Source organism: Hyperolius riggenbachi, chromosome 2, assembly GCF_040937935.1.
Source record: "Hyperolius riggenbachi isolate aHypRig1 chromosome 2, aHypRig1.pri, whole genome shotgun sequence".
Taxonomy (NCBI): Eukaryota; Metazoa; Chordata; class Amphibia; order Anura; family Hyperoliidae; genus Hyperolius; species Hyperolius riggenbachi.
The window spans coordinates 139,683,893-139,710,089 of NC_090647.1; the positions used below are offsets into that span (position 1 = coordinate 139,683,893).

The 26,197-nt window shown below is 44.2% G+C and overlaps 2 protein-coding genes across 3 annotated transcripts in view; both read left to right on the forward strand.

Moving 5' to 3' along the window:
- Positions 1 to 3,751, forward strand: part of LOC137544101 (retinol dehydrogenase 7-like) — an 83,402-nt gene extending 79,651 nt beyond the window's left edge. For both annotated transcript variants that reach the window (XM_068265165.1, XM_068265166.1), the window contains exon 6: positions 3,326 to 3,751. The gene's annotated coding sequence lies outside the window, so the exon portion shown is untranslated. The remainder of the gene's footprint in view (positions 1 to 3,325) is intronic.
- Positions 3,752 to 10,478: 6,727 nt separating this feature from the next.
- LOC137545837 (retinol dehydrogenase 7-like) overlaps positions 10,479 to 26,197 on the forward strand; it is a 137,266-nt gene continuing 121,547 nt past the window's right edge. Inside the window, exon 1 of the mRNA XM_068267522.1 lies at positions 10,479 to 10,613. The gene's annotated coding sequence lies outside the window, so the exon portion shown is untranslated. The remainder of the gene's footprint in view (positions 10,614 to 26,197) is intronic.

Below are 26,197 nucleotides of genomic sequence, written 5' to 3' on the forward strand. Positions count from 1 at the left end.
CCCTTGGACCAGGGAGCAGGACAGACCAGGGGGCTGGCCGAGTGTATGCGTGCGGGCTGACTGTGTGGCGATGGCGGCGGTCACAGCGGAGGGGAGAGAGTTCAGACACAGACCTATAGCCAGTTTTTAAACGGATTCGAGGTCTACTAGTTTGATTATAACAAGCATTTGTTTAATTGGGCAAAATGTGCGTTCCAGGACTTGAGTTTGTAGAACAAGACCCTGGTATACAGTGATAAAGCCCTGCAAATACAATTTACACATCATCCCCCACATCTAATAAATATACTGCCTGTTTCAGGGATGGTTCTAGACTGCTTGTCTGATTTTGAATGATTGCACAGCACCCGACAATTTACTCTGCTACATTTAATGTTCTCACATGACATGCTGCAGCTCAACACAATAGCACACTGGCTGGCTGTGAGTCTTTGACAAACAAACTGCTCACCCTCAGCTGTCCTCCTTTCCTCCTCAGTCAGGACATCAGTGCCACCTCCTCCCTTCTGCTGTGCAAGTCAAATGAAACACTGCTGCTCTCCTGTCTCCCCCTCCTCACTCACTGTCAGACTACTCACACAGCACAAGCTGCTTTTCCCCAATGATGACCTCTTCACCTCGCTCTCCTCTCGCTTCTCCTCCTACTCTGACTGCATGCTGTAAGTGTAAGCTCACAGTTCAATCATGCTGCCCATGTAATATCTGCGCCTGATGCAAGTGTTTCACTTTGCTTCATGAGAGAACCTGCCCTGGCCTGTTTACATTACATACAGGTAACTAAGTTTATAAATCTTGGTACAGTGAACAAAGAATTGAGGAATGGAGAGCACTTGTTTTTTTAATCAGAAACCTGCTATATTTATCATATAGAGCAAGACAGAGGTAAAAAAAAATCTGGGAAACTGTTAATAGAGTTTTTTAAATATTGAAAATATAAGCCCAGGTTGCTGTAGTGCACAGGTGTTGAACACGGGGCCCGCGGGCCGAATCCAGCCCCACACCATTTTAGTTAAGAGTGTAACAGATAGATTGAATGATGATGCACAAGAATGTCGCCAATCACACCAGAGTGCAGCTTACCAGTCACAAGCAGCAGTATTCCAAAGGAGAGATAGCGGTACTACTGCACATCCAGGTAAAACTTGACCTTTACTGAATACCTTAAAAGCAGTTACTTTTACCTGCCTCACAGGTGAGGCGCTTTGTCAGGACGTCCTGACTCCTGACTAACTGCTACACCTGTAAGGTGCGCAATGGCTGTAGACCTCTCACTTCCGGTATCTCTCTCCAATATGTGGATGTTTTGCCTGTAACTGCTTTTGAGGTACTCAATAAAGGTCAAGTTTTACCTGGATGTGCACTACCCCTATCTCTCCTTTTTGAACCCCCACACTATTTTATGTGGCCCTCAAGAGCTTCACATCTGCATGTTTTGTAAGCAGTGAAGATCCTTGCAGTATACTTGTTTGTACCTGCGATCTGTAACATTTCCATGGAGATGGCAGGTCATTGCAGATGTATTGACATGTGTGTAATCTTTTTGGCTTGTGCACGTTTTATTATTATTTTTTTTTCTTCATTAATTTTCTAGTAGAGAGACAATAGATTTTACTGACCCTGCCATCCTTATTTTTTTTTACTTTGACTTCTAAATATATGCACCTCCCCATCTCCCTTTCTGATTTGTTGTATAGGTATACTGTTTGCGCACACTCGCATGGTGTCTTTGCCGTTCCCACCCATACACCCGAAAGCTGCAAGCATTCTTTTTAATTGAGACAGCTGTTAACTGTTTGGAGCTGCCAACCAATCTACTCCAACCTCATCCACTGACCTGAGTATCCCACAATACACATGTAATGCCCAGTTTGCAATGAGCAGACTTGTAAAATCCAGTATACTGCACAAGTTCGCTCTCCACTTCCTATTATTTCTTTTACTGCAGATGACAACATGCTGCCTTCCCATCCACAGGAGCACACCAGTGGCCACATTCAAGTATTGCAACTCCCATTTTTAGGGTGCCCACCGGAGACCCCACCCCCTGCCTTTAACCACTTAATGACATGCTGACTTATAAAAACATCCTACTAGAGCCTCTTAATGGCTCCAGGACGTTTTTATAAGTCAGACAGTGCTGCTGCTGTGCGCATGCATGCTTCCGTGGGTGCACGTGCGCGCTCCCGCACGTGCATCCCCATGTACATGCACGTGAAAATTGTGAAAAAAAACAAACACCCAAAATAAATACACCTTTATTTCCAAACGATATATTGTCACCATACTTTGTACTAGGGACATAATTAAAATCTTGTGATAACCAGGACAAATGGGCAGATAAAATGTGTGGGTTTTATGTACAGTAGCAGTGTTTTATAATAAAACCACAGGGGATGAAATTGGAGAAATAGTGTATTTTTTCATTTTCTCCTTGTATTTCCCTTTAAAATGCATAGAAAATAAAGTAATTACTGAAAACAAATATCAACCCCAAAAAGCTCAATTTGTGGTGAAAAAAACAAGATCTAGATCATTTCATTGTGATTAGTAGTGATTAAGCTATTGGCAAATGAAAGGGATGAGCACAGAAAGGTGAAAATCGCTCTTGTTCGTTAGGGTAAAAACCACCTTGGGGTGAAGTGGTAAATTCTAATACACAATGGTTTCAATTCACTAAGCAGTTGAGACTAGTCTACAGATGTTTTTTTAGTCTACTGATGGTGTAATTTTTTAGACCTGGTCTAACATTAAGTAATTACACAATTCACAAAGGCAAACCAGGATAAACCACGCCCACTTTTTCTGACAGATTGAACCAGCTGATTTCTTGTCGTTAAAGTAATTCTGTGAGGTATTTTAGATCTGAGGATGGGACCTTTTGAATTAATTGTGCAGAAGTTTAATTGTATGCAGAAGAGAGCTCATCAGAGGAGAAGGATGTCAGTCATAGCAACTTGTTTGTGAATTGCATCTTTTGATCATTACCCCTGCTTTACCCACCTAATTACCAAATGGTTTAGACCAGGTCTAAAAACAGGTCTAAAACATTTTGGTAATAGTGAATTCCCCTTGGATGCAACTGACCAAGCCCACAGTAGACTAAACAACATCAGTAGACCAAAAAACATCAGTAGACTAGTCTAAACTGCTTAGTGAATTGAGGCCATTGTTGACCAAAACAAAGACCATGTTTCAGATTTTGGCCCTTTATATGTGTTTGAGTTTGACACCCCTGCTGTAGTGTATTAGACGAAAGCCTTTTACCACTACGGTCCGTTATTTGCATCCTGAGGTATTTCTAATTTTCTTTTTCTTTTCCTGACAGGTTTTTTTTTTTTTTTGCTGGCAATATCCTTACACCTATGGACATGTTTGTCTGCCGGAGGTAGCCTAGGCCTCCTTTCTTCTTTTTTTTTATGTCCTCGCTAGTGTGTTCTACAGTTTTTTGAAAACTGCTAGTTATGTAATCAACAAAGAACTCTAAAGAGGTGCTTTGCAGATGCTTAACAATTCAGGGATAGACATTTCTAATAATCTGAATGTTGACTCTACTGTCATATCGAAACTACTGTCATAATGAAGTCTTACTTTCCTGGAATAGCAGTTTCTCCTGATTATTGTAGTTGCAAACTCAATTTTATTGACGTGCTGTGAGCAGAAACTTTAGGCCTTGAATTCAGTACAAATTAAAGCTTGTTTCCTCTACCTCCCTTTTTTCTCTACATACGAATATTAAAAACTTGTGATCTTTCCTTCATAGATTTCTTTTGCTATTGAACATTGTGTGTGTTTTTATCTTGGAGCTGGACAGATCAAACACTCTCTACACCAGACCATGCCTCACCACCAAGGGTGCTAAAATACAAAATAAATGCGAGGCTCTTTCTTGACAACTGTACCTAAAAAGTGGTGCTGTAACGACATATATTAGAATGTAACCAATTTTTAGGATACCCACTTTTACTTTAATTATCCTGGTTTCAACAGCACCAGAAATGCTTTTCATAGCTATAAAATGTTTTTATATGTAACCCTGTCCTCCCAGTAATACTTGGCCAACGCCCGAACGGTTCACCGGTGAACTTGTTCGCGGCAAACCGCGAACACATAGCGAGTTCGATTTGCCCCCTATACCACATCATTAAACTTTGACCCTCTACATTATAGTCAGCAGACACATGGCAGCCAATCAGGCTGCACTCCCTTCCCCCCTATAAAAACACTGCTGTGTCGGTCATTTTATCACTCTGTCAGCTGCCTGCTTAGTGAGAGAAGGGAGAGGTTGCTGGAGAGATAGGGAAAGCGTTAGTTAGGTCTTGCTAGCTTGCTCCTTGCTGATATTTGTTGCTGAAAAGCACTACAAAAAAAGCTTTTTTTTTTTTTTCTTTTTTTTTTGTGTGTGCTACTGACACTGCATATACAGCCCTGTCTGTTGCAGCTGGCCCTTGTTAAACTGTGCCAGGCCCAGCAAAGTCAGTGCATACCTTTCACTGCATCTTTGTGACTGCACATTGTATTCTACCAGTCACTGCATACCTTCCACTGCATCTTTGTGACTGCACATTGTATTACATCAGTCACTGCATACCTTTCACTGCATCTGTGTGACTGCTCACTGTATTATACCAGCAGTCAGTGCATACCTTTTCACTGCATCTGTGTGACTGCACATTGTATTATACCAGTTAATGCATACCTTTCACTGCATCTGTGACTGCACATTGTATTATACCAGTCGCTGCATACCTTTCACTGCATCTGTGACTGCACATTGTATTATACCAGTCACTGCATACCTTTCATTGCATCTGTGTGACTGCACATTGTATTATACCAGTCACTGCATACCTTTCACTGCATCTGTGTGACTACACATTGTATTATACCAGTCGCCGCATACCTTTCACTGCATCTGTGTGACTGCACACTGTTTTATAGACCAGTAAGTGCATACCTTTCACTGCATCTGTGTGACTGCACATTGTATTATGCCAGTCGCTGCATACCTTTCACTGCATCTGTGACTGCACATTATATTACACCAGTCGCTGCATACCTTTCACTGCATCTGTGTGACTGCACATTGTATTATACCAGTCACTGCATACCTTTCACTGCATCTGTGTGACTGCACACTGTTTTATAGACCAGTAAGTGCATACCTTTCACTGCATCTGTGTGACTGCACATTGTATTATACCAGTCACTGCATACCTTTCACTGCATCTGTGTGACTGCACACTGTTTTATAGACCAGTAAGTGCATACCTTTCACTGCATCTGTGTGACTGCACATTGTATTATACCAGTCACTGCATACCTTTCACTGCATCTGTGTGACTGCACATTGTATTATACCAGTCGCTGCATACCTTTCACTGTATCTGTGACTGCACATTGTATTATACCAGTCGCTGCATACCTTTCACTGCATCTGTGTGACTGCACATTGTTTTATACCAGTCGCTGCATACCTTTCACTGCATCTGTATTACTGCACACAGGTTTTATAGACCAGTCAGTGCATACTTTTCACTGCATCTGTGTGACTGCACATTGCATTATACCAGTCACTGCATACCTTTCACTACATCTGTGACTGCACACTGTATTATACTAGTCACTGCATACCTTTCACTGCATCTGTGTGACTGCCCAATGTTTTATATACCAGTAAGTGCATACTTTTCACTGCATCTGCATGACAGCACACTGTTTTATATACCAGTCAGTGCATACCTTTCACTGCATCTGTGGTTTGCCGAGTTTGCCAGTTTGTGAACTTTTGCAGAAGTTTGCATATGCGGTGACCGTATGAAAGCAGCAAGGGTGGTGCCGTACAAGTATGGTGGAAGAAAATCTACTCACTAGGATTCCTGGAAAGAAGTGACTTGACGCGGTCCCGACGAGGAGGTGACGGAGCACCTCACTGGAAAAGTCTAAGTGAAGGGTGGAGCAAGCTGCAGGCATCTAGGATGCCCAGGGTATGGAAAAAAGAGACAGAGCGGTGTTGTGCGCAGAAAAACATGCCAGTTTCACCTGTCTGGCCTGCCCTTGTATCCTATTACCATACCTCCTTCTCTGCCTCTCAGATCTCGCTCCTGAGGACTGCAGTGAAGAAATGCAGGCGCGCATGTGCGAGATCTGAGAGGCAGAGAAGGAGGTAATAGTATACAACTGTGGGCCAGACAGGTGAAATAGGCATGCTTGCGCTACCGCTCTGATAGTTGACCAATCCAAGCAGGCTTTATATACAACCAGCCAATTGCTGGTAAAGTACATCGCTTGCCATGATTGGCTAGTTGTATACTGGGTACTACATACAGTACACCACCAACTTTTCTTTTTTTTTTTTCCAGGACAATCTAGGCTTTTTGGGGTAGTATGTCCCCCCAAATTCTATTTTATAGCCACTTTAGAGGGTAAAATAGACATAAATGCGGAGAATACAGTTTTTTTCATGTTTTACCCTTCCTATTTTTTTACATAACAAATGCCACTGCAATAAAAAAAAAATTATATATATATATATATATATATATATATATATATATATATACCTTGGCTCTTCAAAGTTAAAACAGTGCCACATATGCCTTTATTCATTACTAGTTGGGCATGTAGAGCACCATTATCACCAGAGTGCGCATCTGTAGCGATTGGATCTGATCATTAGGATGACGGCTGGGGGGCCCTGATATACTGTACAGATGCCTCACAAAACAGCAGAGTAATACATCGGTATGCCATTTGGCATCAGATCTGATCACTACAGGTTGCAGTCATTAGAGGTGTGCACACATCCTAAAGTGAATGGGATCCGATAATTTTAATAAAAAAGTCAGATACTCACCTAAGGAGAGGGAGGCTCTGGGTCCCATAGAGCATTCCCTCTCCTCTCCTGATCCCCGTTGTTGCTCTGGCTCCCCCGTAGCTGTATTCAACCGTTTTGGTCAAATACCGCTGTTTCCCCGCCGAAGGGAGGCTTCATAAAATGCTTCGGGAGCCTGAGTGCTCCCGAAGACGGGCCGCTCTACACTGCGCAAGCGCCTTGTATGACACACTCATACGTGCGCAGTATGGAGCCGCCTGTCTTCGGGAGGACTCTGCTCCCGAAGACTTCCGAAGTCCCCCCCCCCCCGCCTCCCCCGCGAGGGATTTGAACGGGGGAGCCAGCGCAGCACCGAGGGCACCGGGAGAGAAGAGGGGAAGGCTCATTAGGACCTGAGCCTTCCCTCTTCTTAAGCGACTTTTTTTTATTTTGTCGATTCCCATTGGCTTAAGGGCAAGTACAAGTGACAGATGGGATTCATAGGATAGGAAGGGGTTAACCCTTCGATTTAAAAAAAAACAACAAAAAACACTTTATTTTATTTATTTTTTGTGATACTATTGTACGTTCTAAACTTTAAAAAAAAAAAAGTTTAAAAGTGAATGATTGCTGCTTTGGCAAATAGCAGCAATTATTCACTAAATGAGTGCATGTAAGGTAACTACGGCGGCACAGGCATGAGTCTCACATCCTAAAATCTTGAGAGGGTGGCCAAGCAGGACGTGAGACAAGCATCAAGGAATTTTAAGTGGTTTAACTGAGAAATTTGAGTCATATTTTGCTTGTTAGTGGTATAAAAGGCATTTTATTGTAAAGTTTGAAAATATCACCTAGACGAAAACTTGGGACAGGTGTTTTTTTTTTTTTTGTTTTTTTTTTTAATTGTATATGGGCCATACTGTTTAAAGCACAAAAATACCAAGCCCTTATTCAATTTACATTTTCAAAGTTTTCACCTATGTGATATTTTTACACCTTGGCCCATATGCAATTTACATTTTTCTCCTGAGTTTTATCCTAGGAAAAAATTTATTTATTTTATCAAAGAAAGCTTTATTAAAGCATAAAAAGGAAAATGGATATACAAACTGACAAACAATGAACCGTGCAATATAAAAAAAATAACGGGGAGCATACACATACAGCTTGAATAAAGTACAAATCTGATCCACCTGGAAAACGGGGGACTAAACCACCCTACTGAGATTAAAGGGGTCATTTCAAACAAAGTCCAATAAAGTCCGTAAGCTTAACGAACCTGTATAAAAAGAATATTAAATAAAAAATAAGACAAACCATGTCATATCAGATAGCATCCGATATGGGTCCTGATAGCCGAGGAAGGGTTTAAAATGAATAAAACGAGAGAATTCAGGGAATGTGAGATATCCGTAAAAAGATAATCCTGTAGGCCAATCGCAACTGTCTATAGAGTTTCCAGTTGTCCCAGATAAGATCAAATTTAGTTAGATTCTCTATACTATAATAATACATTTTATCCATTAACATAATCATGCCTAATCTCTGAGCAACCAAAGAGAAGTCAAGGGCAGAAGATTTCCATTGGAAGGCTGAAATATTTTTGAATCTTTAATTTGAATTAACTTTTTAGCACTTTGCAATTGGAAAATTCCAAAAAGTAGTTGAAAATGTACTGTCAAAATTATTTTGAGTACTAGTTTGTTTGCTAGTTGTGTACATTTTATTTAGTTCTTATTAATTTTATAAGTTGTGAAAATATCACCTAGGAAAAAAGTCAAGTGAAAAAGTGAATTGCATATGGCCCCTTATTTCTTAAATGCCTTTTACGCTTCCAGCAAGCAAGGAAATACTCAGAATCATTTTGACAGTTCTTTTTTGCCTACTTTTTGGTACTTTTTTTAATTGCCAAATGTTGAAAAGTTATTTTAAACCGAAGAGGAAAAATGAAAGATGAAAAATAATCTCTTTCACACAGGGGCGGTGCAGTAAATTTACTGCAACCCACTGCAGCTTAATGAAAGTCTATAGGGTAGATCATACTACCCACGTTGTGGTACCCTGCGCCAAAAGAGCCCTATCTAACGCAATCGCATACTTGTCGTGCGGCTCCTGCAACGATCTGCATTGGACCAGAAGTCATGTAAGTCTATGGCAAAACAGGAGTTTTTAAAAATGTTGGCGGCAGCGTTGGGGGCATGCATGCACGGAAGCAGGTTTTTACAATACACTTCTGTACACTTCCGTATTTCTGAAACAGGATATCGGCCAGAAGGGTATTACCTCGTATTAACATGGTAATCCCTGAAGGCCTGCTTTTGTTGGTGCAGCCCTGGGCAGCACTGCTAATGCCAGCTGGTAGTCTGAAACCGGCCTAAGGAGAAAAAGTGATTTGAATAAGGGCCTGGTGCCCATATGCAATTCACTTTAAGGGCTCTGCCTCTTACACAGGCGACCTGGGTTCGAATCTCGGCTCTGCCTGTTCAGTAAGCCAGCACCTATTCAGTAGGAGACCTTGGGCAAGTCTCCCTAACACTGCTACTGCCTACAGAGCGCGTCCTAGTGGATGCAGCTCTGGTGCTTTGAATCAGCCAGGAGAAAAGCGCGATATAAATGTTCTGTGTTTGTGTTTGTTTTTTCTCCCTAGGTGATATTTGCAAAACTTGTAAATACTATGCCTTTGAAACTACCAGCAAGCAAACAAAAACTCAAAATAATGTTGCCAGTAGTTTTCCTCCAACTTTTTGGTACTTAACTTTTTAACACTCTGCAGTGTAATTTTAACCCCTAGTAATAGACAGCCCGCCCAGTACCAGACAGGACTCCACATGACCGGACCCTCAGTAAAAGGCTGCACCTTTATGACAGACAGAACCCTTATAATAGACAGGACTTCCTATGATAAATAGAACCCTTTATAACAGACAGGACCTCCAGTAACAGACAGGACTCCCCATTACAGACAGAACATCTAATAACAGACGACCCTCAGTAAAAGGCTGCACCCCTATGACAGACAGAACCCTTATAACAGGACTCCCCTATGACAGAACCCCTAAAAACAGACAGGACCTCCGCTATCAGACAGGCCTCCTGATGACAAACAGAACTCCTAATAATTAACAGACAAGACACCCAGTAAAAGGCTGCACCTCTATGACAGAACCCCCAGATCTTTAAGCAATAGCAACATCCAAGCACATCGTTACCCTCTTTACCCTGCTTGCCGTAAGCTGCTTCATTGTGCACCACACTTTTGTTCCTCTTCCCCTCCCAGTATGCACTATTTTGTTATACCAGACCAGTGTGACACATCCATACAGTGTTCAATGCCCAGCAGTATCACCCACAGGATCGAGCTCAGTCCTGACGAGTATCACAAATAATGCATGTGTATTCACCTTTAGGGTGGATAAACAGTTCCTGCATGATACCTCTGATGAGCCTGTTAAACCATGAATATAACCGTACTTAAACTGATGTAGAGAACTGCTAGGAGAAAACTGGAAATAGTTTTTAACTCTTTTCACATGTACTAATGAGAAGCATAAGTTCACGGGGCGTGCAAACAGGACCTGGATACCAGCCCTTGAGAATGATGTTGGAACTTGGAAAGTAGCCCATTAGAGGGCGGAATGATAAAAATAAGCCTGTAACTAAGCTGTGAACTACAAAAGACAACACTGGGCTCTCTTTTTCCTCACTGGCAGAGGGCGGGCCATTGCTCTCTGCAGCAGGCAACACTGCACAAGCTACACAGATCAGTCTCTCTTCAGCATCTACATAGCTGTCACCGACTGAAGTAAGTAAAGTTAAAAATCATTGGATTGCTTGTTTTTAGCTGCACTTCACTAGTGGTACAGACTCATTGTAGTATATTGTTTATTGATTTATCTACTGTTTCTTCTTCTATTTTTTTTTTATTTTGGGCGGGGGCGGGGGGGGGGGGCAATGAGAGACAGTGAAAAGGGGGAAAGTTAGAAGTTTAATGTACTCCTGAACTGTTTTTTTTTTTTTTTTTTTTTCTTTTTACTTTTTATTCTGTTTTACCTGTGATATTTCACAGCACCATCCTCACACTCCAGTCCCCTCTGTGGCCCTCCTCTGCTCATCCGCAGTATTCGACTGAGCAGAACGTCCATTATGGGCAGGGAAAGAAACGTCAGTTCCCCCTCCTCTCTACCCAACCTTAGGAACACCCCCTCCACTCGCCGCTTATGGTTCCTGAGATGCTGTTACTGCACTCAGTGTGTAGGAGAGCTTAGAGGTGTGTGGGCTTGTGGTAATTGAGCTCTGAATGATGGTGTACTAATACAGCTATTAGTGCACTATTGTTCTCGGGCACTGGAGTGTGAGGGTGGTGCTGTGACAAATGCTGAACACCACAACTTAATTAAAAGTAAGTTGAGAAAAATCCAGCTCAGGGGTATTTTAACCACTTAAGGACTGCAGTCATAAAACTCTTTAAGAACCAGACACTTTTTTTCCATTCAGACCACTGCAGCTTTAACGGTTTATTGCTCGGTCATACAACCTACTATCTAAATGAATTTTACCTCCCTTTCTTGTCCCTAATACAGCTTTCTTTTGGTGCTATTTGATTGCTGCTGTGATTTTTAATTTTTATTATATTCATCAAAAAAGACATGAATTTTGTCCAAAAAATGTTTTTTTTTAACTTTCTGTGCTGACATTTTTCAAATAAAGTAAAATTTCTATATACATTTCTGTCCACATTTATTGTGCTACATGTCTTTGATTAAAAAAAAAAATACAATAAGTGTATATTTATTGGTTTGGGTAAAAGTTATAGCGTTTACAAACTATGGTGCAAAAAGTGAATTTTCCCATTTTGAAGCATCAACTTTTCTGACCCCCTGTCATGTTTCATGAGGTGCTAGAATTCCAGGGTAGTATAAATACCCCCAAATGACCCCATTTTGGAAAGAAGACATCCCAAAGTATTCACTAAGAGGCATGGTGTGTTCATAGAAGATTTTATTTTTTGTCACAAGTTAGAGGAAAACGACACTTTGTGACAAAAAAAAACAACTAAAAAAAAGTTTCCATTTCTGCTAACTTGTGACCAAAAAAAAATGAAATCTGCCACGGACTCACCATGCCCCTCTCTGAATACTTTGGGGTGTCTACTTTCCAAAATGGGGTCATTTGTGGGGTGTGTTTACTGTCCTGGCATTTTGGGCGGTGCTAAATTGTAAGCACCCCTGTAAAGCCTAAAGGTGCTCATAGGACTTTGGGCCCCTTAGCGCACTCAGGCTGCAAAAAAGGGTCACAGGTGGTATCGCCGTACTCAGGAGAAATAGTATGTGTTTTGGGGTGTATTTTTACACATACCCATGCTGGGTGGAAGAAATATCTCTTTAAATGAGATTTTTTTTTTTTTTTTTTTTTTTTTTTACACACAATTGTCCATTTACAGAGATATTTATCCCACCCAGCATGGGTATGTGTAAAAATACACCCCAAAACACATTATACTACTTCTCCTGAGTACGGCGATACCACGTGTGACACTTTTTTGCAGCCTAGGTGCGCTAAGGGGCCCAAAGTCCTATGAGTACCTTTAGGATTTTACAGGTCATTTTGAGGCATTTGGTTTCTAGACTACTCATGGTTTAGGGCCCCTAAAATGCCAGGGCAGTATAGGAACCCCACAAGTGCCTCCGTTTTAGAAAGAAGACAGCCCAAGGTATTTTGATAGGAGTATAGTGAGTTCATAGAAGATTTTATTTTTTATTTTTTGATTAGAGGGGGGAATAGATGCAAGCAATGCACTGGGGAGGTGATCAGGGGGGGTCTGGGGGCAATCTGAGGGTGTGGGCGGGTAATTGGGTACCCGCAAGGGGCAGATTAGGGTCTGATCTGATGGGTAGCAGTGACGGGGTGATTGATGGGTGATCAGTGGGTGATTAGAGGGGAGAACACATGTAAATAATGTACTGGGGAGGTGATCGGGGGGGGGGGGGGGGTCTGAGGGTGATCTGAGGGTGTAGGGGGGGTGTTTGTGCCCGCAAGGGGCAGATTAGGGTCTGATCTGATGGGTAGCAGTGACATTTGGTGACGGGGTGATTGATAGGTGATCAGGGTGTGATTAGAGGGGAGAATAGATGCAAGCAATGCACTGGCGAGATGATCGGGGGGGGTCTGAGGGTGTGGGCGGGTAAGTGGGTGCCCACAAGGGGCAGATTAGGGTCTGATCTGATGGGTAGCAGTGACAGGTGGTGACAGGGGGTGATTGATGGGTGATCAATGGGTGATTAGAGGGGAAAACCAATGTAAACAGTGCACTTGAGAGGTGATCTGAGGGCGGGTCTGCGGGCGATCTGAGGGTGTGGGCTGGTGATCGGGTGCTCGCAAGGGACAGGTTAGGGTCTGATCTGATGGGTGGCAGTGACAGGGGGTGATTGATGGGTGATTGACAGGTGATCAGTGGGTGATTACAGGGGAGAATAGATGTATATAGTACACGGGGGGGGGGGTCTGGGTAGGATCTGAGGGTGTGGGGGGTGATCAGGAGCCCCCAGGGGGCAGTTTAGGACCTAATCTATAGGTTAGCACTGACAGATAGTGACAGGGGGTGATTGATGGGTGACTGATTAGTGGAGTGATTGGGTGCAAACAGTGGTCTGAGGGGGTGATCGGGGGGGGGGGGGGGGGTCTGAGGGGTGCTGTGGGCAATCGGGGCAGGGGGGCAGGATCAGTGTGCTGTTGTGCTTACTAGGGGGCTGCTTCCTGCCCTGGTGGTCCCTCAATCACTGGGACCCCCAGGGTAGGAGGCAGCCTGTATAATACACTTTGTATACATTACAAAGTGTATTATACACTTTGTAGCGGCAGATCAGGGGTTAACATCGCTTCTAAATAGCCGGCGGGTTAACGTCGCGGGTGAGCAGAGCCTAATGCCGACATCACTGCGAGCCATCCCCTGGCTAATTAGTTCCCCAGGTGCCGCTGCCGGTCGGCGTTGCGCGGTCCTGGGGGTGCCACTTTGCCGCCGCCCATAGGTAGTGGGCGGTCAGCAAGTGGTTAAATAAAAACACTACAACACAAGAACAGAAAGGAGGGAAGAAAATTCCAAATGTGTTTCTTTTTTGGGGGGAACTGGGGGGGGTGTATCTGGAGAGGAAGGAGTTAAACAGATGAATTCCCTTGCAATGGACATAAGTGAAAGGACGGCATAAAGTCTCCAGTGAATTCCTAATATAATACATTTGATATACAAACTGGTTAAAGACAGCTCACTGTCAGTCGCCAGTGACGAACTGTACAAATGGACTTCCACTAGCTAGCATAGTATTTCTAGCGGTAGAGCAATTTACTGCCTTATTGTTAGCCGAAGGCTTCTGAAGTGACTAGCTACACAGTAATGAGTAGCTGCATTGTTAGTGCCACTATAGTAGCTAATGCCCATGTAATAAGGAAGCAGGTAAAAATGGTGTGTTTACAGGTTAACCATAGATATAATGTAGATATAATTACAATTCTGGCACCTGTTTATAAAGCAGCGGACAGCCATGGTTGCACACACTACCCTGCACCACGGCACATTGTAGCAGTGCCCAAAACAAACTCCAGTCCACTTTTTTTTTTTGCTTTCTGTCTATATTTTTAATCAAAAACACTTGAAATGGAGAAAATTCTACTTTTGTGTTTTGAAGTGTAATTAACTTCCCTAACAGTTTTATTTTTAGACAGAACTTCCAAAACTGAGTGTAAAACCTGGTACACACATGCAATTTTGATCGGTCAATAATTGTTTGCTTATCACCTCCATGTAGTACGAAGGCCAACAGAGTGCTGTGTATAGATTGTGTAGGTAAACTCTCATACTACATGGATTTGGTAAGATTCGCCAATTATTGGGCATTTAAAATAATAGATAGGTAGATAGATAGATATACAGTTGTGTTCAAAATTATTCAACCCCCACTGAAATTGAGTGTTTTGGCCAGTTTGACATTGATTTTGATCATTTCAGTCATCTTGTTTACAATTAAATCAAAGAGGCACTTGTAAGTCAAACACATATAACATAACATTTATAATGAAATAACCACAAATGTCTTTTCTGTGCTGACCTCCTTATTATTATTATTATTATTATTTATTGTATTTATAAAGCGCCAACATATTACGCAGCGCTGCACAATAGATAAATGGGTTAACATACAGGTAGAACATACGGAAACTCACAACAAGACAAGATCATGCAAATGATTTGATAACAATATAGTGTCATAGGTCAAGATAGACTGTTCGAGTCTACAGGAAGGGTGGTTGTGAGTAAGATTGCATAATCAAGCTGGGTACATTAGGGAGGAGGGCCCTGCCAGAGGCTTACAATCTAAAGGGTGGGGTGGAGACAATAGGTGCGTCTTTTGAGAGGAGGTCTAACAGAACATATTATGATGCTGGTGTAGGGGGGTATGCGAGCGTGAAGAGGTGAGTCTTGAGAGCTTGTTTGAAGGTATTAAAGGTGGGGGCGAGTCTGACGGCTGGTGGAAGAGAGTTCCAGAGAGTAGGGGCAGCTCTGGTGAAGTCCTGCAATCGTGCGTGTGACTGAGTTATGCGTGGTGCGACTAGGCGCAGGTCATTGGAGGATCGAAGGGGGCGGGCTGGTATGTGCCTGTGGACCAGATCAGAGATGTAGGTCGGGCAGGTCTTGTGCACTGATTTGTAGGCCAAGCACAGGATTTTGAAATTGATCCTAAAGCTGATGGGGAGCCAGTGTAATGCTTTACAGAGCGGAGTTGTAGAGGCGCTGCGGTGAGAAGAATGTATCAGTCTGGCTGCCGCATTCATTACCAATTTAAGTGGGTCAGTACGGTTAGAGGGAAGGCAAGATAAAAGAGAATTGCAGTAGTCTAGGCGGGAGATGACAAGGGTATGGATGAGGAGTTTAGTGGTGTCAGGGGACAGGTAGGAGCAGGTCTTGGAGATGTTGCGGAGGTGGAAGTTGCAGGATCTGACAATACCTTGGATGTGGGCTGTAAAGGAAAGTTCAGAGTCCAGAGTAACGCCTAGACAGCGGGCTTGGGAGGTAGGGTGGATAGTAGTATTTTCAATAGTGACATGCAGATCTGGGAGGGGTGCAGCTGTGCGGGGTGGGAATATTAGAAGCTCAGTCTTGTCCAAATTAAGCTTCAGGTACCTGGCAGCCATCCAGGAGGAAATGGATGTGAGGCAGGCAGAGACTTTGTCCATGGTAGAGGAGGAGAGATCTGGGGTGTGGAGATATATCTGGTTGTCGTCGGCATACAGGTGATAATTGAAACCCATGGAGGAGATGATTTTGCCAATTGAGGCAGTATAGAGTGAGAACAGGAGTGGTCCTAGGACGGAGCCTTGAGGAACACCAACTGAGAGGGGTGTAGGAGTGGATGAGGAGCCATTGAAAAATGTTGTGAAGGAGCGGTTGGAGAGGTAGGAGGAGATCCAGGCTAAGGCTAGGTCCTGAATGCCCATTAGCTGCAGGGACTGGAGGAGGAGGGAGTGGTCGACAGTGTCAAATGCCGAGGAGAGGTCCAGGAGGAGCAGGATGGAGTATTTACCTTCGGCTTTGGCAAGGTCGTTTACCACTTTGGTGAGGGCTGTTTCAGTAGAATGGGCTGTGCGAAAACCAGACTGCAGGGGATCGAGAAGGGAGTTGGAGTTAAGGAAGTTGGTCAGGCGTTGGTGGGCCAGGCGTTCAAGAATTTTTGAGCCAAAAGGGAGGAGAGAGATTGGGCGGTAGTTGGATGGCAGAGCAGGGTCAAGTGAAGATTTCTTTAGCAGGGGAAGCACAGTGGCCTGTTTGAATATGAAGGGGAAGATGCCGGTGGAGAAGGAGAGGTTGAACAGATGGGTGAGGACAGGGGCCAGATCAGAAAAATGTGGGCGCAGAGAATCAGATGGGACCGGATCTAGGGGGCAGGAAGTGGCAGGTGAAGTTGCCAGCAGCTGGTTGACTTCCTCCACCGTGACAGGATTGAAGGAGGTAAGGGAGGAGAAAGAGGCAGGAGTCGGATGTGGTGGGGAGGCGGGGGCGATAGTGGAGGAGAGAAATATCCCTCCGGATGGTTGTAATTTTGTTGATAAAGTAGTTTGATAGGTCAGTGGCTGAGAGGGTGGAGGTTGGGGGGGAGGTGTGGGGTTAAGTAGGGCATTGAAGGTGGCAAAAAGACGACGTGGGTTGGAGGCTTGGGTAGCGATCAAGTGAGTGAAGTATATCTGTTTACTATCAGCGAGGGCAGTATGGTACGTCTGCAACTTGGTCTTGTATCCCAGGAAATCATTGTTGTGGCGGGATTTCCTCCATTTGCGTTCTGCAGCTCGTGTCTCATTTTGTAGTTTTTTTGTGAGGGCAGTGTGCCAAGGTTGGGGGTTGGGGCGACTGTTGGTACGAAAGGTCAGGGGAGCAGCATGGTCTAAGGCTGCGGAGAGGTTACTGTTGTATTGAGCTGCTGCTTCGTTGGGGCAGGTTAGGCTGGGGAGGGAGGAGGAGAGAGAGTGGAGGGGTGTGGCTAGTACATTGGGGTCAAGGTTGCGCAGATCTCTCTGCCAACGTCCAGTTTGGGGAGGGGGACAGGGGGTGCTGGATGGAGTGAGGGTGAAGGTGATGAGGTGGTGGTCGGAGATGGGGAATGGTGTAATGTCCAGGTTGGTAAGTGCGATGGCTTTGGAGAAAATTAGGTCTAAAGTATTACCAGCACTGTGGGTTGTGGCATTAGTATGCTGAGTGAGGCCAAGGGAGTTGGTGAGTGAGAGAAGCTGAGTGGCAGCAGAGGTGGTAGGCTCATCAATTGGAATGTTAAAGTCTCCGAGGATGATTGTTGGGAGGTCGGAGGACAGGATGTGTGGGAGCCAGGAGGCAAGGTTTTCTAGGAAGTGCGATATTGTACTGGAGGGGGGGCGGTATAGGCCTGCAATAATGGCTGGGAGGGGATGATAGAGGCGGATAACATGGGCCTCAAAGGAGGTAAAGTAAAGAGACGGGGGAGGGGTAAGGACACGGAAGGTGCAGGATGGGGAGAGGAGTAGGCCCACCCCTCCCCCAGGCCTGTTATCTGGTCTTGGGGTATGGCTGAGGTGTAGACCCCCGTAGGATAGGGCTGCAGCTGCAGGCAGGTCAGAGGGGGTGAGCCAGGTCTCCGTAAGGGCAAGAAAGGTGAGGGTTTTTGAGATAAAGAGGTCATGGATAGGCATTTGACACTGTCGACCACTCCCTCCTCCTCCAGTCCCTGCAGCTAATGGGCATTCAGGACCTAGCCTTAGCCTGGATCTCCTCCTACCTCTCCAACCGCTCCTTCACAACATTTTTCAATGGCTCCTCATCCACTCCTACACCCCTCTCAGTTGGTGTTCCTCAAGGCTCCGTCCTAGGACCACTCCTGTTCTCACTCTATACTGCCTCAATTGGCAAAATCATCTCCTCCATGGGTTTCAATTATCACCTGTATGCCGACGACACCCAGATATATCTCCACACCCCAGATCTCTCCTCCTCTACCATGGACAAAGTCTCTGCCTGCCTCACATCCATTTCCTCCTGGATGGCTGCCAGGTACCTGAAGCTTAATTTGGACAAGACGGAGCTTCTAATATCCATTGAGGTATGCAGAGCTCCCGGCGGGGGGAGGAGGAACGTCGGCGACAGGGTACGCGGAGGGACCTGGCGAGGAGCTGTCGCCCGCACGCTCACGTGTGCTGGCGACAGGCCACTTTTGATGCCCGTGAGTATGGGCCATAAGTCAGGGCTGAGCAAACTGTGTGCAGCCCAGGTTGCATGCTGCAGACAACAGACCGCATTCCTGAAATTCCTTTTGCTTTCCTTTGCTGTCTTCATGTGCGTGTGACAGTCCAGGCATTCCTTCAGGCAGGCTGTGTGTGCACATCCTAGCGTGAATAGAGGACGGGTTCACTTGATCACGTGCTCGTCTTACTCATTAAAGCACCAGAGCAAATAGTTATCCTGGTGCTCAGAACTGCTGTGATTGGTTGTTGTGTAGGTGTGTGGCTGGCCACTGATTGGACAAGTGAGTATAAAAAGGTTCTTATGTCACTCTTTACTTGCACGTGATAGCATTATTAGCTTGACTAGCTGCTGAGTGTTCACCAGTCTGTTCTCTGACCTGTGTTTAGTATTTGGTTACCTGGATTTTGACCCTTGCCTGTACTTGACTATTCTTGTTTGTTGCCTGGATTGACCTTCTGCCTGGAATCGACTTTCATATTGCCACCTGGACCGACCTTTTGCCTGTTTTTGACTATGAGTTTGGATTGCCAAAAGCACAGGTGGAGAATGCTCCCAGGGACGGGATTGCGACTAGGAAGCGGGCCGCAAAACCAGGCTTTTGGGCTAAATTCCTGGGGACCGGAGCCCCCCAGGGAGGCGGTAAGCAAAAAGTGGCCTTAAAGGGGCTTAGGAAGCGCCAGGTAAGTATGGAACTTGAGACGCTAAACAGGATTGAAGGCCGACGAAGGCTTTACAGCCGAAAGCTTGCTTACTTTTAAGTTAGCCAATAAATGGTACCATCCTGATACAAAACATCTTACTTTTACTGATGGCTATTGGCTAACACAGTACAATACCCTACTGCTACTACTTTTAGTCTCAGGTTCCCTTTAAAGTGATTTTTTTCCTGAGGGCTTATTGTTTCCACCTTGTAGAATTTGTGTATAATTACACAGTTGCTCTCCATTCAGATTATTTTGAGTCTGTTATTGCTACAATATTGACCTGCAGTAATCTGACATTACCTCCATGCTTACCTAACGCCCTCAAGCTTTAGTTAACAGTCATTCACCTTTGTTTTGACTGCTTTATTCATCTCTTATAACATGTTTTTCACTCCTGCTTTTGGCTCCGTTCTGGCTGCAAGAATTGCTTACTCTCCCTAACTTCCCACTGAGTTTAAAGAGAAACTCCGACCAAGAATTGAAATTTATCCCAATCAGTAGCTGAAACCCCCTTTTACATAAGAAATATATTCCTTTTCACAAACAGATCAGGGGGCGCTGTATGGCTGATAGTGTGGTGAAACCCCTCCCACAAAGAAATTCTGAGTACGTACTCTTGGCAGTTTCCTGTCTGTGAACCCTGTTGCATTGTGGGAAATAGCTGTTTACAGCTGTTTCCAACTGCCAAAACAGCAAGCAGTAGCTACATCACTTGCCAGCAGTAAAAAATGTCACCATGTGATAAATGTCAGAATATAAATCAGGGATTTAAAATATTTTACAATGGGCAAACACTGACTAAATCATTTCTACATAATTATTGTAAAAATGAAGCACTTTTTTTTTTATTACATTATTTTCACTGGAGCTCCTCTTTAAGGCTCTCTAGTATGCAGTTAGCAGGCAGGGGTGCCTGTGAGGCTAATTTATTATTATTGTATAGTATATTTATATAGTGCTAACATCTTCTGCAGCGCTGTACAGAGGCAACACAAGGAACTAACCTATTTGTAAGTTCCTTGCCGTTTGGCGTCTCTCTGGGAGATAAAAATCCACAGTGTTCCTACATGCCCCAATCTCAGTTTGGATTGCAATTAACAAATTGGTGGCGTACATGCAAAGAGGGCGTCGGGGGAAAAAAGGGTGCCGGATGTAAACGATAAGAGACAATAACGTTTATAAAAAAATAATGTGTTGTATTTCCTTTACAATAATGTTTTACAAATTAAAAAACATTAAATAATGTTGATGAGTTCGTAAATTGTAAAAACGATAATCTTCCCTATTTTGACAGTGAAAGTTATAATAACGTTTGTTAAAAAACGTTAATATATGTATAATAATTATAATTGTATAATATTGTGTATAACCTTCATTTATAGTTTCTTCATGTGATAAAATCTGAAAATATTATTTGTAACAATGAAAAATAACTGTAGTAAAACATTACTAAATATTACTAACATTTTACTACAACTAAACCTAACCCTACTCTCACACAGAATCCTCCCTGTACCTATCCCTAACCCCTAGACTCCGCTGGTGGTGCCTAACCCTAACCACCCCCCTGGTGGTGCCTATCACTAACCACTCCCTGGTGGTGCCTAACCCGAAGACCCCCCTGGTGGTGCCTATCCCTAAGACCCCCCTGGTGGTGCCTAACCCTAAGACCCCCCCCCCCCCCCCTTAGTGATCGCTTTATTGTGTGGATAATAATGTTTTACAAATAGTGACTAAAAAAATATTACGATTTACTTACTGTTCGCTTTATTATGTGAATAATAATGTTTTACAAACAGTAAGTTATAAAATTTTAAATAACGTTTTAGTTACATACGATAGATTTGATTGCTATATTATGTGAATAATAATGTTTTACAAACCGTAAGTCAAAAAATTTAAAATAACGTTTTAGTTACATACAATAGATATGTTCAATATATCTGTAAACGTGATTTGTCATAGGTGCAGTTATAAAACTTTAATAATCTTCGGCGCCCTTTTTCCCTGTTTGGCGCCCATTAAACAATATTTATTATGGGAGTGAATGTCGGCGCCCTTTTTGTCCACTAGCTGCCGGCGCCCTTTTTTCCTGCTTTTAATTGGTGTGCAATCATGATTGCGATTACTCACAGTTCTGCTGTGACACTCTACACATAACTGATACAGAGCACACCAAAACCTGCCAAGGTCAGTCGCAGAATAAGGCTGTCTTCATGCATGGTGAGGATAAGAGGCTGCATGTTGTTAAAGGATCTCATCCAATGGGCACAAAGTGAAAGAGATTAATAAACATTCTAACTAGCAGTAGAACCTACCCCCCCCCTCCCCCCGCCTGACTGCATATAACTACCTTTACTGTTGCGTGAACCCACCTCACTGCATCTAACTACCTGTTGTGTTGAGTGAACCCACCTCACTGCATATAACTACCTTTACTGTTGAGTGAACCTACCTCACTGCATCTAACTACCTGTTGTGTTCAGTGAACCCACCTCACTGCATATACCTAGCTGTTGTGTTCAGTGAACCCACCTCACTGCATCTAACTACCTGTTGTGTTGAGTGAACCCACCTCATTGCATCTAACTACCTGTTGTGTTGAGTGAACCCACCTCACTGCATCTAACTACCTGTTGTGTTGAGTGAACCCACCTCACTGCATTTAACTACCTGTTGTGTTCAGTGAACCCACCTCACTGCATATACCTAGCTGTTGTGTTGAGTGAACCCACCTCCCTGCATATAACTACCTTTACTGTTCAGTGAACCACCTCACTGCATATAACTACCTGTTGTGTTGAGTGAACCCAGCTCACTGCATATACCTAGCATCCCCCTGGACAAAATGGACAAACCAGGTAGAGGAAGAGGTAGCGGCAGACCCAGAGGAAGGCCACCAGGCACCAGCAGGACTGTGCGAGGTGGTGTTGCTGTGATTTCATGCAGACCTGGCCCAAAGTACAGTGCTCAGAAGAAGGCACGTGCCATCACTTCCCAAAATTGTGAGGACGTGCTTGAGTATTTAACACAGAACACCTCATCTCCCGCAGCCACCAGCGCTACAACAAGCACCACATCCGCTGCATTTGACAGTTCGCCGGAGTTATTTGGTGGTGGTGAAATCACTGATTCACAGCCACTACTGCAACAACAAGAAGAAGGCGCAGGTACACCACCTCATACGTCTGCGTTAGGTGGCGATAGTATGGACGTAACATGTGAGGAGGGGGATGATGAACCACCTGAAGTTGGTGCAGTTGAGGAGGTGTCTGAGGAAAGTGAAGCTGGGATGCCACGTATGTTCCCAGTAGAGGAGGAGGAGATGACTCCATGATAGAAGCAGAGGGAGCTCGTCCTCAGAAACAGCTGGGGGCAGTGTCCGTCACCATGTATCGCCAGCTATGGACAGCCAGCCAACATGCCCTTCAACGTCAGCTGCTGATGCCAGGGGGGCTCAGCGGTTTGGACATTTTTTAACGTGTGTCTCAGATCGGAGCAAAGCCATCTGTTCTCTCTGCCAGCAAAAATTGAGCCGTGGAAAGGCCAACTCTCACGTAGGGACAAGTGCCTTACGAAAGCACCTGGAGAAAAAGCACAAACAGCTATGGCAAGAACACCTGAGGAAAAGCAGCACCCAAACGACAAGCCACCCTCCTTCTCCTCTTACTCCTTCAGGTGCATTGTCTTTATCCGCTTTCTCCCTTGCACCTTCACAGCCACCCTCCTCCACACCACCTTTTCCCTTGAGCGGTTCTGCCCACAGCAGTACCCAGCTGTCCGTGAAGGAAGTATTTGAGCGTAAGAAGCAAATGTCTGCCAGTCACCCTCTTGCCCAGCGTGTGACATCTGGCGTGGCGGAACTAATAGCTCGCCAGCTATTACCATACAAGCTGGTGGAGTCGGAGGCTTTCCGAAAGTTTGTGGCCATTGGTACACTGCAGTGGAAGATACCAGGCCGCAATTATTTTTCACAAATGGCCATACCCAAACTGTACCGTGCAGTTGAGAGGCAAGTGGTATCATCTATTGCGAAGAGCGTTGGGTCAAGGGTAACAATGGCAGCAATCTCATTTGAATTTGGGAAAGCTGACACATGTACCCTGCATGGCACATGTGCTGTATCTGGTCGTGCAAAGATTTGTGTCCAAGTACCTAGGCTTAGAGGACGTCCTGAAGCAGGCCAGGAAGTTGTGTGGGCATTTCAGGCGCACTTACACGGCCATGGCACGCTTTGCGGACATTCAGCGTAGAAACAACTTGCCGCTGAGGCGCCTGATTTGCGACTCACTGGAATTCCACCCTGCTGATGTTCTCTCACCTGCTAGACCAGGAGAAAGCTGTCACCCAGTACCTGTATCATTACAGTACAAGGACACAATCTGGGACGATGGGGATGTTGTGGCCCAACAACTGGACACTGATGCGATATGCATGCAGGGTCATGGAGCCCATGGAGGAGGTGACCAAACTGGTGAGTAGCGCTGAGGGCACCATTAGCGACTTGATCCCCTACGCCTACTTCCTGGAGCATGCCGTGCGTAGAGTGGTGGATACAGCTGTGGAGGAGCGTGAACGAGAACAGTTACGGCAGGAGGAGTCGTGGGAGCGATTTACATCCGAACCCGATGTTTCCACAACACCTGCGGCAGCACAGGGGGGAGGAGGAGGAATAAGAAGAGGAGTCGTGTGGGGAAGGAGAGGAGTCAGACTCTGATGATGATGAGGAAGGTGTACCTGTGGAGGAGGAAGAGGCGGCGTAAGAAGAACAACCGCGGCAGCCGTCACAGGGGGCTTCTGCTGCTCCACGTTCCCGTGGTATTGTTCGTGGCTGGGGGGAGGAAGAGGAGTTGCCTCCCGTCACTGAGGAAGAGCAAGAGGAGATGGAGAGTACGTCTGCATCCAGCTTTGTGCAGATGGCCTCTTTCATGTTGTCCAGCCTGTTGAGGGACCCCCGTATCAAAAAACTCAAGGCGAATGACCTGTACTGGGTGGCCACGCTACTAGACCCTCGGTACAGGCACAAATTGATGGACCTGTTACCAACTCAACACAAGGTGGAAAGGATGCAGCACTTGCAGAACAAGCTGTTGATGATGCTTTACAATGCGTTTAAGGGTGATGTGGCTGTAACTACCGCTGGTCACAAAACGAGTCCACGCTTCATACTGATGTTACAAGTTGTTCATTTATTCTTTATCATGGGTCACCATGAAATATAGTGGAACTTTGAAGCACCAAACACCTTGACATATCAGATTTAACTTCATATACTGTGGTACATCTTCAATCTTGTCACACCGTGAAAACTGCACATAAACAATAAAGCCTTTTAGTTTCAGCCATTAGATTGCTTGCTTACACTTTTAGCATGGCATTCTATCATACATGTGCAGACATCATATGCATTATGAATATATCTAAACATTTCACAGTGTTCATACTTCTTTACACAGATATTTGCATCAAAACAGGAATAAAATGTGTTCTGTACCGTGTTTGCCTCTCTGACCAGCTGTAGAATAAGGGCTATCTCTGTCCAGTCTCCATTAGCATGTGGTCTCTGCTCTATGCTGTCACCAGAATGAGGCTTGGCTCTATAGCTCATGGGATTTGTAGAGATACCAGAGTGAGGCTTGGCTCTGTGGTTCTCATGAGACTTGGGGAATCAACTTAGCATTAAAGGGCCCTTCCATAATAAGAAGTATGTATATCTTTAGCAAACATATAATACAACTATTTTAAAATACTGGAAACTGTACAATATTGCTGAACACTGTCCTGAGATAAGATAATACATTGCACTGTCATAGTAACACACATGCTAAATATCAGCGTCAGCTACACTCCCACCAAATTACCTTGATTTATAACCTATCTCAGTATACACTTGACATCAGGTAAACTTTACAAAATAAATCAATGGTGATTTCCACTTGGTACATATGGTTTGGAGCCTACAAGAACTTTTAAACTCAAATTAGCATATTAATTATAACACCTGAATATAAGCTAACATTTTACCTATATCTTAAAGATTAGTTAGCACTATTACAATAACTATTTAATCTAGAGGTCCTTCCTAAAGCTTTAAAGAATGCTATCAATTATTTTCAACAAGAACCACTAACTTCTGTATAGGACGTTCTAGAACTGTTGGTCTCTTCAGGCGTTCACCTCTTTTGCCTAGTTCTGGTTCACCTATCTGTACTGTCACTTTACGTACCAGTCCATCATCATTTTCTTGGACATTGAGAACTTTGGCTAGCCTCCACTTATACCGAGGAACCTCTTCTTCTTTTAAAATGACTATGTCACCTACTTGAACATTCCGTCTAGGAGCATGCCACCGTTGTCTAAGAGTAATATTTGCAAGATATTCTTTCCGCCATCTACACCAGAACTGTTCTGACAGATATTGTACTCGCCTCCACCTCCTTTTGGCATACAGGTCCTCTTTAACAAACTTTCCAGGTGGGGGAAGCATTGTGGAGGACTTCATTTGGAGTAGGTGATTAGGTGTTAAGGGATCCAAAGTTGTGGGATCATTGATGCTTTCAACAGTGAGTGGACGGCTGTTTACAATGGACATGGCTTCATAAAGGAATGTTCTCAAAGAAGCATCATCTAATCTTCCAGCACTTTGTATAAGAACAGAGCTTAGTACACTCCTAACTGTTCTAATTTGTCGTTCCCAAACACCTCCTACATGACTTGAGTCTGGTGCATTCATGTTGAAGTCACACTGTCTTTCTGCCAGAAAAGCAGCCACTCTTTCCTTGTCCATTTCCTTAAGGGCTCTTTCTAATTCATTTTTCGCTCCAACAAAGTTAGATCCTTGATCTGATCTTATTTGCCGTACGGGTCCTCGGATTGCTATAAAACACCGTAAAGCGTTGATAAATGCATCGGTTGTCATATCTTCTA